The following is a 13033-nucleotide window of genomic DNA, read 5'->3' on the forward strand; positions in this document are numbered from 1 at the left end:
ACAGCTTGACTAACTGGGAAAATACAGGATTCCATCTGATATTAAGAGAAATGCATTATTCTATGAAAACAAGGGAAGATTCTAAATCAGTGATTTATTATAAGAGCAAACTTTATATAATTTAAAAAATAGGTTCCATATTCTTTTACTCTAATACCAATATAATTTAGAAGTTCATAATAAAATGATATAAATTCCTCTATATTAGAAACTGAGAAACACAATGGAAATTCATAACAAAAATTTTACAGATAACAGGAATGAAAAGTAAAGAAAACATTGCACATCAAAACCACAGAAGATTGTAAAAAGTGGCAAAATAAAAGCACGTAAAATATCAATATATATACTGTGAAAGCATATAGGCTCAAATTTATATGTGTGCTAGAAAATAAACCTAGTCTCACACATGTTAAGCATAAGTTATATCATGAAACTGTCCCTATAACAAGACTCAAAATTCAATGGAAGTACCTACCTTTGGAGTCAGAAAAGGAAACACTGAAATATCTTAGATAGCAGAAGGAATCAGCTGATCATAATAGCTTATTAAATGAAATAGTAGAAGAGAAACAAGGCATTGTTTTTAAATGAAGTTAGCTCTCAAAGAAACAAATAGATTTATGGATTTCTTTAACATTGATAAGACAAAAGAGAAGACATGTTCTGGTTTTATTGTGTTTCTTTCATAGACATGCTCTAGTACCATTGCTGTGATAAAACACTCTGGCCAAAAATAACTTAGAAGAGGAAAGAGTTTTGATTTCATTTTGTAGGTCACAATCCATCATTAAGGGAAGTCAGGCCACAACCTTAAGCAGGAACTTGAGACAGAAGTCCTGGAGAAATGCTGCTTTCTGGCTCATTCAACAGGTCATTCTTAGTTAGCTTTTGTTCTTTCTTTCTTTATTTTATTTTATTTTATTTTTCAATACAAGTCTTTTATTGTTCCAAAAGACACAATAAATTGTACTTCTAACCCAGGATCTTTTTTCTGGAGCTAGGTGACTTGGGTCTTACTCATCAACCTGCTGCACTCACTGTTCCTGTTTCAGACACAGAGGTGTCATCCAAAAAATTGCTGATACCCTTGATTTGAACTGTTATGGCTTGCTGAACCAAAGCTGCTGAATTTGAAACAAGTTCATTTCCGTCAAAGAATAATTTATCCTTCTGGGCTTGAGAAACAGAACAAGCAACACCTGTCCTCGCCCAGAGTCTGTGGATATATTTCCGATTTCAACCAAGTATCCATTCTCCCAAATAGTGGCATTGGTATGGAAGTGAGCACATATAGACCTCACCTTGTAATGGAATCCCAGTGTAACACCCTTGATCATGTTCTGAACATGACTACAGATGGATTAGACAGTAGCAAGTTCCATTCTGTTATCCCATCATTTTTCAAATTTAGCCTCTTCTTGTTCTTTCAAGGAAACTGTACCCTCTGGAGGGTTCCTCTGGGACCCTTCACAATGACTATGTGCCCTTTCAAAGTGATGTAGATTCTTATATAGTCCAGAGCCACCTGCCTGAGAATGGTGCTGCTTACAGTGAACTGCCTTTCCTACATCAATTAACCATTAAAATAAACCCCCCATAGACAAACCCACCATCCAATATGAACTTGGCAGTCCCTCAATTGAGACTTCCTTCTCAGGTTACTCTAGGTTTGCTCAAATTGACACTTAAATCTATCAAAGAACTATGTCTAACAAAATGAATGCTAAAACAGGTCATTCTTAGGCTAACAATGAATGCATACTTATAGTCAAAGTTAGTCTTTAATCTCATGTCTCCATTTTCAGGCAGTATGATAAGCCTATGCAATATGCAGCCCTTTTTTATTGCTATTAGGTCGAAGCAAGTCAATGAAAACGCTGGAAGAACAACATGAGGAGAGAATTAAGTATATTTGTGGTTTTCTTCACACCTCCTGAAATTCTTTATTAATACTTTGCTCCTTGTTAATTTCACAAGGTTCACTCAATATCATTCTGCCTTTGAATTTTAGCAAAAATGTCCTGTTTGTGTGGGTGATTCTATTCTTGAGAGTATCAACACTCCAATAAAACTGGTGTTTTGAGCTGTTGTTAAGAGCAATTGGGTATGGTTTGGAAATGCCTGCACTGGGAAAGAACAAATTAAGTTTAGAAGAGATTATTACATTTTTCCCTTCAAATACAACTCCTAAAGTAAGAAAGTCAAATTCTTTCTATTCTCTCTGATTTTCCTGTGTGATGAGGCCAATTTAAATTGTTTCTAAAAATAAAGCTTTGGCTTCTAGGGTTTAGGTAGTTCTCTGGATGATTGCATACAAAGGAGGATGTGTCTACCAACTCCTAAATATCCAGACACAATCCTAAAACTACTTATGAAATAAGTATCAGAGCAAATAGCAGTTGAAAATAGAATCCTATTCTGGATAATTTTCATATTTTCAAACTTGGAGAAATGAAGCAATTAACAGATACACACTTTTAATTGTAGCACTCCTTCACTCTACTTATGGGAATATTACCTATTGTTGAGTGTATTGTTCCTATATATATATATATATATATATATATATATATATATATATATATATTGAACTGGAGTCTGGTTGGATAGCTATACTGACCTTGGTTAAGCTTATTCACACATGGGAACCCTGTACACTTGGTCCAATACTCTGACTCTATATCTCACATTCTCCAGCAGGCTAGCCATAATTTTTTCCATAGTCATCACAAAAGGCAAACAGAAATATGGAAGACTTAAAGTCATTGTCATCAAACCTATTGCTGGTAAGTCTCAAGCCCAAACCTAACACTAAAGAATGAAACTATTACAATTTGTGCAGCAAGGAAGAGGAAACAGCTGAGACTGATTTACTAATCTACCAAAGAAACTTTGATCTGTCATTTGCTGTGGATATCGCTCTGTATAAATAAACACTGATTGGCCAGTAACCAGACAAGAAGTATAGGCAGAACTAACAGAGAGGAGAATTGAGGGAACAGGAAGTCAGAAGAGGAAACTGCTCGAGCCGCCTTCAGGACAAGGAAGATATAAGGTACCAATGAGCCACGAGCCACGTGACAAAGTATAGATTAATAGAAATGGGCTAAATATAAGAGTAAGAGCTAGACAATGATAGGCCTGAGCTAATAGTCAAGCAGTTTAAATAATATAAGCATCTGTATGTTTATTTTATAAGTGGGCTAAGGGACTGCCGGGGATTGGCAGGACCCGGAGAAAAAACTCCAGCTACAAATGGTGCCCAATGGCTCGAGTTTCCACCTTAAACCTGAGAATATTTAATCACCAATTCTAAACAGAGCCAAAACCAGGTTCCTGCTTCATGTCTCATATGGGCAGCTAGATGCCGCAAAATGCAGGTTTGAGCTACTGGCAGGTTCCTGCTTGGCAGTAATGAGGCATCTACCAGCGGTACATTATGCTGCTGCTGTGTGGTGGATTTAGCCTTTCCTAGTATAAAATAAAAGAGGTTTCTGGGCTACACGCTGCTTTGATAGAAACATAGACACACTATTTCTGAGAGTTGATGGCTCCCAGATCTGGTGAAAAACGTACCATCACCATGTTGGGAAGCGAAAGTGAGAAGAGCCAGCAGCCACAGCTCCGTTTCAGTCTTAGAATGCTGCAGTTTAAAGCAATAGGTTCACAATAAGACTGATTCGGATGGAATAGTTTACAATGTATGTAAAAATGTACGCAGGCTGGAAAGAGAGAGAAAAAGGAATATATACAGTTATATAAACAAATAGTTTTTAAAAGTAAAGTCTTTAAAGAAACAGTAAAGGTAATAAGCCACGTAAAGATGGCTATCACACAGAGAATCTGGATTATGTTGTCTTTGATATTAGTAACTAAAGAAAAACATTTGATTGTAAAAGCTGTTGAGTTATGCCAAAATGTATACTTTAAAGGTACCTTGTCTTCAAAATTTGGATATAAGGATATGTTGCTTTGGAAAGGAGGCTCTGCTTTTGTTCCCACAGAAAGCCAGAGGCTATGGATTTGTTCCAGATTAAGATACATTAGGTTTGACCAGCCAAGACCACCTGAAATGTCTCCGATGACACCATGGCCAAGATGATCCAACATCCAAAACTGTTTCAAGGCAACTGGCTCAGACAATATAGCTCATGGACTACTCCATAATCCTAAAATTTTCTTTGTGTCCCCATAAGATACAGCACCCCCCTCCATCAGGAGGTAGTAAAAGAAGCTACACCCAAATTCCCAAGTATACCATGCTGGCTTTGGAGATGGAATTGGCTCATTCCTTCTTTAAACACAAACATATTCCTAAAATAAAAGGTTAAAAGATTCTTTTGTCCCATATCAAAAGAGCCCTCTGGTGTGGGACAGAGAAAAACCAATATTTTTATTTAAAACAGGCTGATTATAAATGCAATCTCTTTGTAAAAAAGAAAAGGGGATATGATATAGATATAAAGGATATAGATATGATAGGATAAAAGGGTAGATTAATGAACCTACTATTAAAGAACAACAACTTGTCTAAAATGTTTTACATTTGGTATAGATTTTAGTTTATGTTTAAAATGTTTTACATTGGTGTAGATTTTAGTTTACTGATACAAGTTTAAACTTAATTTTGTTATACTGTATATATATTTCTATTCTTGTTTGAGGTATTATGTTTATGTAACTCATTTAGAATAGAATGGATAATTAAATAGATTAATATTTAGTCATCTATGATAATCATATTCATAGCCATGTTAGTTAAGTCTTCTAGATATACATAGATATATTTCAGATAGATAAGTAATCTTCAAATACTTCAAAGACCTACAGAATATGGCATTTAAAATATTTTTAAAAATTTAGACTTTCTGGACAGTGAGACATGTCTGTTCCTGACAGCACTGGATTTACTTCAGAGAGGAGGATGAGCTTCAAAGACACTCCATATGGAGTTTATCTTCACCTTGGCAAAAATAGCCTTTTGGGCAAGAAACTCTTCTTGCCTGGACTGCTTGATTGACTGGACATACAGGACCCATAGAAAGATGACCACTGAACTTTGCTTGACAAAATGGTCCTTCAGGTTCCTGACGCGCAGAGAAAACTGCCAGACATTCTAAAGGACACTGAGAATAATGACCGAGAGACTCTAGGCCTGTGGGCTAAAGACAGATGCCCCAACTTTACAAAGGAATATAAGGTGACTGTCCAGGCTGTCAGCTGTCTCTGTCTACCCTGCAAGACTCCTGAAAGTTGCTTGCATCCTCCTGTTTCTCAAGTAATATTATATCCTTCTGAGGTCTTTGATGAAGTTGAAGACTAGATACTTACAATTTTCCTTAGTTATGATAAAAGATAAGTTAGATATAAAACCTTAAACTCACAAATATAAGATAGATAGGATATCTTCTTTAGTATTGCAACTGTAATTCTTGCTTGATAATTGTTTTGTTATATGTAATTTTATTATGTTTAAGTTAAAACCTTCCTTTTTGAAAAAGAAGAAAAGGGGAAGTGCTGTGGATATTGCTCTGTATAAACACTGATTGGCCAGTAGTCAGACAGGAAGTATAGGCGGGACTAATAAAGAGGAGAATTGAGGGAACAGGATGACAGAGGGGGAGACTGCTGGAGCCGCCGCCAGGACAAGGAAGATGTAAGGTACCAGTAAGCCACGAGCCACGTGGCAAAGTATAGATTAATAGAAATGGGCTAAATATAAGAGTAAGGGCTAGACAATGATAGGCCTGAGCTAATGGTCAAGCAGTTTAAATAATATAAGCATCTGTATGTTTATTTTATAAGTGGGCTAAGGGACTGCCGGGGCTTGGCAGGGCCTGGAGAGAAAACTCCAGCTACAGCCATTATTCCCCAAACATTAGTGTAGATGTAACCAACCATCTTATTAAATAGGAAACACAGAGTCAACACAGAGATGAAAGCCAAGAGGTCAGAGCAATAGCTAGGAACTAAAAACCTTACCCTTCACTGTCGCTGTACCTCTCTGAAAGATACCTACTTCCTGTATCTGTCTTTCTTTATAGAGTTTCTGTTCTGCCTTCTCATTGGTTTTAAACCCAACCACATGACCTCCTAGTTACTGCCTGTCTGTACAGACCTCCAGGTCTTCTATGGTTGATATTGAGATTAAAGGCGTGTGTCTCCAATGCTGGCTGTATCCTTGAACACACAGAGATCTACCTAACTCTGCCTACCAAGTGCTGGGATTAAAGGCGTGCACCACCACCGCTGGGCTTTCGCTATGCCTTGCTAATAGCTCTGACCCCCGGGCAACTTTATTTATTAACATACAAATAAAACCACATTTCAGTACAAATAAAATATCACCATACATTAACCTTTGTGTCATAAGGCCAATTTTCATAACTTCACATCCCTACCTACACCATCTAGTAGTTCAAATGTACCCCCTCTTATTTCTGGACTTTGATGGCTTCCTCTGTCCTAAGGACCAAGAGAATTTTATCAGTTTGGGGCTAAAAGATTTATAAATATGGATATTTATTTCTAATTTGTGATGTATTATTTTATTTTATAATCTGGGTTTTTATTTCAGATAAATATGCCTCCACAAAAAAAGTTGTACCTTAAAATCAAGGATATTTTTTAGACATCTTGAATTTCCCATAGACTTTAACTTGATAGATATTCAATAAATAACTGCTCGTTGTTTAATGTGCTTGCTACTTGTGATATTATCACAAAAAATCTTTCTTCTATATTAAGTGCAAAAAAGCACATTTTATTAAAATGTAGATTTTTCTAGAGGCGGTATGGAATGCATATTAGCTTAAAAATGAAGCCCTCAATTAAATATCTTTCTTCCTCGATGGAACACCTTGTTAATTGACCTTAAAGAAGATTATGTAAAGCATAGAAAAATCTCAAGTAACTGGTGCAGTTATAAAGCAGAGGTTTTCAACCCTGGCTTCACACTAGAATCAGGAGGGCAATTTCTTCAAATAGTATCTATGCCCAGGGCTTACCCCAGATGAATTAGATCACTATCTCTGAAGATAGAACATGGACATCCATATTTTTTAAACATCCATAGATAATTTAATGTGATGCCAAGGCTGATGGCAGGTGCTTTAAACTCTTCTAAAAATGCCAACAAGAAAGTTCAGAAATTGAGCAACGCACCTGGAAGCAGCACACGGCTGTTAACTTGGATATTGCTAAACAACTCTGACAGGTGAAACAGTATCCTAATTAATTGGTCTTCCTAAGTCCATTATGGTCCTTCACCTGGCAGTGGTTCTAAAAAACAGGTTTGGAAATGCTGAATTTCAGTTAGAATAAAGTAGTTCCTAGATGCTGGCCAAGCAAACTTACAACTTGACTTATATTGTGATATAAAATTGATTTGATATCACTGGGATGCAGATCTCCTGATGAGAGCTGACAAAGACCAGCTGAGGCTCTAGTTAAATGATGTGTGAGAACTCCTAGGAGCAGACAATTGGAAACTAATGAGATGATAAAGGCTTTCAGGTATGTGAGTTGATCAGCTTCCTGCTGAGACCCTCCCTCTGAAGTAGAAGAGAATTCTCTGGCTCAAGGCCCTCCTTTACATCTTAGGAGTAATCAGGAGTAGTCCAGGGCAAATGTAATATTCCATTAAGATTTGTCCCTGTTCATTTTGGAGATGAAGTCAGCAAGAAATCTGATCCAATAAGTATGGTTTCTATTACCCACAGACATATATTTTAATACAAAGAATATTTGTATAATCATGTTCATATAGTTGCACCAAGATGGTTGGTGACAGAATTTAAGAAGGCAATATTGGAGGTTTCATATATAGCTCATCAATAGAGTACCTGTTTAGCTTATCATGTGTGAGACCTTACATTCATTCTGTAATAATGAAACCAAAAGACCAGACATGTCTATAATCCCAACATTTGGTCAGTGAAAGCAGGAGAATAAGTTCAAAATTATCTTTGTTTACATAGCAAGTTTGAAGCCAGCCTAGGACAGATGAGTCTTTGTTTCAAAAGACCAAAAACAATAAGAAAATAGTGTTAGATCATAGATTCAGACCACATGGCAAGGAACCAAGTTTTTTGCCTCTTAAGTCTGTTGACTTTGACTAAAACTTTTACCCATAATCATCATCAAACTGGCTGTTGACTATTTATCCAGCACACAGTGGTTATGATGAGCAAAATTATGGATAAGGTTGTATTTTACAGTCAGAGTAAAATCATAAAAGGGCCTCTACAAGAAAATTAGTGGACTTAGATGTTCCAAGTTCAGGGAAATTAAAATCCTCATGCTAAAAAAATATTGCCTAGGAATGAAAAATATTGGCAAAGTATGAAGAAAGGTGCTAACATTATCAAAAGATTATCAATTTATTGTGAAACAATTTATTGTGAAACAATATTTAGACTAGCCTAGAAAAGTAATCTTCAAAATGGCCATAAATGCTCCACAGTACAGGGTTTTCATTATCAGATATGTGTAGAAAATGTGGCAAACTACCTCTTTATGAGAGATCATCACTACTAAAGGCCAGTGATGAGCCAGATGTATGCTTACTTAGTCCAAAGTCACAAAAATATTAGAAAAAATAGAATCAATTTTACCATACAATACATAGTACATCTTAGGGAAAACTGAATCTATAGAATTTTTGTAATTAATTACCAACAGAAAGTTGATCAATTAAATGAAACTAAATGAAACAAAAAGCTAGATAATGAGCAAAATTCTATGAACTTATTTTTCTTAATACATATGACTTGAGGTAGGTATAACTATAAAATAATCTTTTAGATTTTAGCACTCACAGGAGTATGTCTTCTGAGCTATACTATTAAAATTAATTCAAGGAACAGTTCTAAAGCAACTAATGACAAAAATTCAAGAATCTAATATCCATATCACTTTCCTCTGTAAGTCTTTCAGTTTTTCAGTGTCTCTTGACAAATAACATCAACATTTTCATGATACTTTGTGCAGCAAAATCAAATGTAACTATTACCAACCATTTCTCCTTTCCTTTATATATTCTTTCTTTCTGGAAAGACTGTTTTTATAATAGTTCAAAACTTTTTAGAAAAATTTCATTTGGAATCTACTGTATCAGTTTTCCAAAATGTATACTGTATCATGATTGTATTTCTTTAACACTTAGCTCACTAATATTGCTACTAGATAGGGAAGAATAACTTAATATTGATGTGGCTCCATCAATAGCCTTTGAATATGAATGAATAATGTATTATCCATTCTTATAAATCAGGAATCAAAAGTTGTTTTACATTAGAATATCTACATATTACTTCAGTAGACTGAATTTTATAATCAACTGTTATTGCACAGTTATTTGAAGGAAGAGGTAGTTTAATATTTTTTCATATTTTTCCTTTTATTGAAAATAGATTTTTTCTCATACAATATATCCTGATTATAGTTTCTCATCCCTCTACTTCTCCCAATTCCTTCTTACCTCCTATCTCCTCTGATCCATTCCCTTTCTGTCTTTCATTGGAAAAGAACAGGTTTCTAAGACACAGCTACCAAACATGAAAAAATACAATATGATAAGATAAAGCAGAAAACATCTTATTGAAGTTGAACAAGGCAACTCAACAGAAGGAAATGAGTCCTAAGAGCACAAATAAGAATCAAAGACCTACTCCTTCTCACACTCGGGAGTCCCACAAAAATACTAAGCTAAAAGTTATTCACAGAGGACCTGGTGGAGACCCATGTAAGCCCCGTGCTTGCTGCTTTGGTTTCTGTGTACTTATATGCACCTTGCTTAGTTGATTCAGAAGGCCTCATTCTCCTGGTATCCCCCATCCCCTCTGGATCTGACAATTTTTCTGCCTCCTCTTCTGAGGGATTCCCTGAGCTTGGAGGGGAGAGATTTGATTGAGTCGTCCTGTTTAGATTCTCTCTCTGTATTTCTGGCTGTGGGTCTCTGCATCTGTGCCCATCTGCTGCTGGAGAAAGTTCCTCTGATGATGACTGAGCAAAGCACAGATCTATGAGTATAGCAGAAATCATGAGGAGTCATTTTATTGATACTTATTTTAGAAGACCAGTAGTATTTAGTTTTACCCTAGTGTAGATGAAATTCTAAATGGTCTTATTAAATAAGAAACACAGAGCAAATGCAGAGTTAAAAGCCCAAAATATCAGAGCACTAGTGAAGCCTTTAGCTTACCAGTCACTACCATCCTTCCCCTGAGAGAGAGTGGTCTTCTCCTGTGTGACCCATCTTTTTATTGCCTTTCTGTTCTACCTTCTCATTGGCTTTAAACTCAACCACATGATTTCCTTGTCACTGCCTGTCTATACAGACCTCCAGGTCTCTATGGTTCGAGCTGAGATTAAAGGTTCGGGTCACCCCTTGGCTATGTCCTTGAACACACAGAGACACTGCCTGCCATGTGATCAGGTTAAGGGCGTGTACCACCACTGCCAGACTTCTGCTAAATGGCTTGCTTTTAGCTCTGACCCCCAGGCAACTTTATTCATCAACATACAAACAAAATCATATTTCAGCACAAACAAAATATCACCATACCCTAGGTCTTCGGGCTGTCTAGCCTTTTATTCTTGGTCACCCAAACAGTGTCAGGTAATGAGATCTCCTAAAAATTGGGGATATACGTCCCAACTAGCCATATCTTGTTACCAAATGAGGATTCCAGTAGTGTGACTGGGCTGCATTCAATTGATTTCTTGGCTAAAGGAGTCACACTAAAATCCCACAAACAACCCAGCCTGTAGCTAAGGTAATGGGTTGTTCTCTGGAAACTGACAGAAAGGCTGGATTGCTGAGGATAACACCCACACAACTCACTGAACATGGGCAAATCCATGCGCCTTCACCCCTACATTGTAGTGTCTTTGGTGCTGGGAAAGCACTGTCCAGTCTGCCAAAAAATAAATGTAAATACCAACCCAGCCACAAAATCTTTGGCCTACAATCTGTCCTGCCTACAAGATACGCTGCCACAGTGATGGCACAGAACTTTTGAGAGCAACCAATCAATGTCTGATTTGACTTAAGGCCAACTCCAAGAGAAGAAATAGTTTTTGAAAAGGCTCTGGAATAACTTCTTGATGACAAGTTGAATGGTATCATGAATGCAATAGAACAGATATAAATGTGCAAGTAGTGGTAAAACAAAGGTAAAAATATATGATCCACATACTTAACCCCTCATATAATGTATGAAGAAACACACACACACACACACACACACACACACACACACACACACACACACACACACACATATATATATATATATATATATATATATATATATATATAATTGATAAAATTCAGGAATATCTTTCTCTGAATAATTTATTTAATGAAGAGCACATAGCAATAAGAACAAATACATTTGTACTGACTTAATCCTCACACCATATCTGTTGCTTTACCTATATCAATTTAATACCCTCAATGAATTTATATCCTATGTATTAATATGCATTCTTTAAAACAAGAAAATGATTTTAATCCATTGCATAAGAGTCCAAACCACTTGGTGTTAGTGATGATAATGGTATCCCCAGTTAGGGACTGAATAGTGGTAATCTGTCCTTTAGACCATGTAGTATAGTTCTGTAGCATATAGGATGTTTCATCAGTCACAGAGTGTATATAAGTTGATAGTCCCATAAAACTGCTGTTTTAACTACTCCCTATGATACTCATAAGACAATGTGTCTTAAGATGGCATCTCTCAAAACATATCTCTCTCATTAAATTACTTCTAACTCATGCATGAAAATAAATTAGCACGTACTATGATAGCTTCATGTTAAATAATTGTACCTATTACCCAATGTTCATATCATTGTTTATTGTTTCTGCAAGTTTATAGAAATCAATACTTTTTAGATCACATATTAAAAATTCTCTTCACAAAGTATGATAATGTATCAGGGAAAATTACTCTGTAGTTTTCATTGAAAAATGTACTGTGCTTTCTCATGCTGGCACAACAAACAATTATATTTTACAACAGAACGTTGAAATACATTTAGGCTGAAATCTCAAGATATATAAGGCTTATATTATTTGATTGGAACATACCTTGTTATATTATATGACCAACCCAGAAATGTCACATACATAAATTATATTACATTTTACAAAGGAAAAAAAGTTCATATCCTTAAAGATTTATAAACTTATAAAATATAAGGAAATATATGCTACCTTAGGAAATGAATATGATTTTATTCACAAAGACAAATTGTAGAGAAATAATCATTTAGTTGCTTGTAGTTGTGGTAATAAATTAGGAGAAATTTTGGCTTGGGTAATTAAATCCCTTAGTAACAAAATACGTAAGTCACTGGCAATTGAAATAATGAAACTGCTCTTAGGAAAAAAGAACCTCTTTGGTCTTTACAACTCTTTAGTCAAAATGCAGGCATTGTAATAAAATTAATGAGCAACAATTTTTGGAAATGTATTTGAATCCAAATTAACCAAATTTACTGAAACATTTCACAAGAGAAATTTAGGATAGCTAGTTACTTTGAAGAAAGTATAAAATGTGCAATATGTTGCCTATGCTTTTCAATTTCTATAATGTGAATATTTGAATATTGAAATCACCAGATTTAATAAAATTTCTAATACCCCAAGCATGCTTCTCTTTTTCATTTTTATTTTTTTATTTTATTGAAAGATAGATTTTTTTCGTACCATATACTTTTTTGTTGTTGTTTTCTTTTATTTATTTAAAATATTTTCATTTTACATATGTACCCCAGTTCTCCATCCTTCCCCTCCTCTTGCCCCCTACCTCCTCCCATCCCATCCCCTATCTATTCCTCAGAAGGAGTAAGGCCTCCCTTGGGGAGCCAACAAAGTATGGCATACCAAGTTGAGGCAGGACAAAACCCCTTCCCCCTGCATCAAGGCTGATCAAGGTATCCCACCATAGGGAATGTGCTCCAAAAAGCCAGTTCATGCACCGGGGATAAGTTCTGATTCCACTACCTATAATGGTATTTG

The 13033-nt window shown here is 35.7% G+C and overlaps 1 pseudogene; it reads right to left on the bottom strand.

The window, feature by feature from the left end:
* Window positions 1–1023: 1023 nt before the first annotated feature.
* Window positions 1024–3588, bottom strand: LOC128116580 (60S ribosomal protein L9-like; annotated as a pseudogene).
* Between the last annotated feature and the right edge of the window lie 9445 nt (window positions 3589–13033).

Source organism: Peromyscus californicus, unplaced genomic scaffold (assembly GCF_007827085.1).
Source record: "Peromyscus californicus insignis strain IS unplaced genomic scaffold, ASM782708v3 Scaffold_10__1_contigs__length_136768540, whole genome shotgun sequence".
Classification (NCBI taxonomy): Eukaryota; Metazoa; Chordata; class Mammalia; order Rodentia; family Cricetidae; genus Peromyscus; species Peromyscus californicus.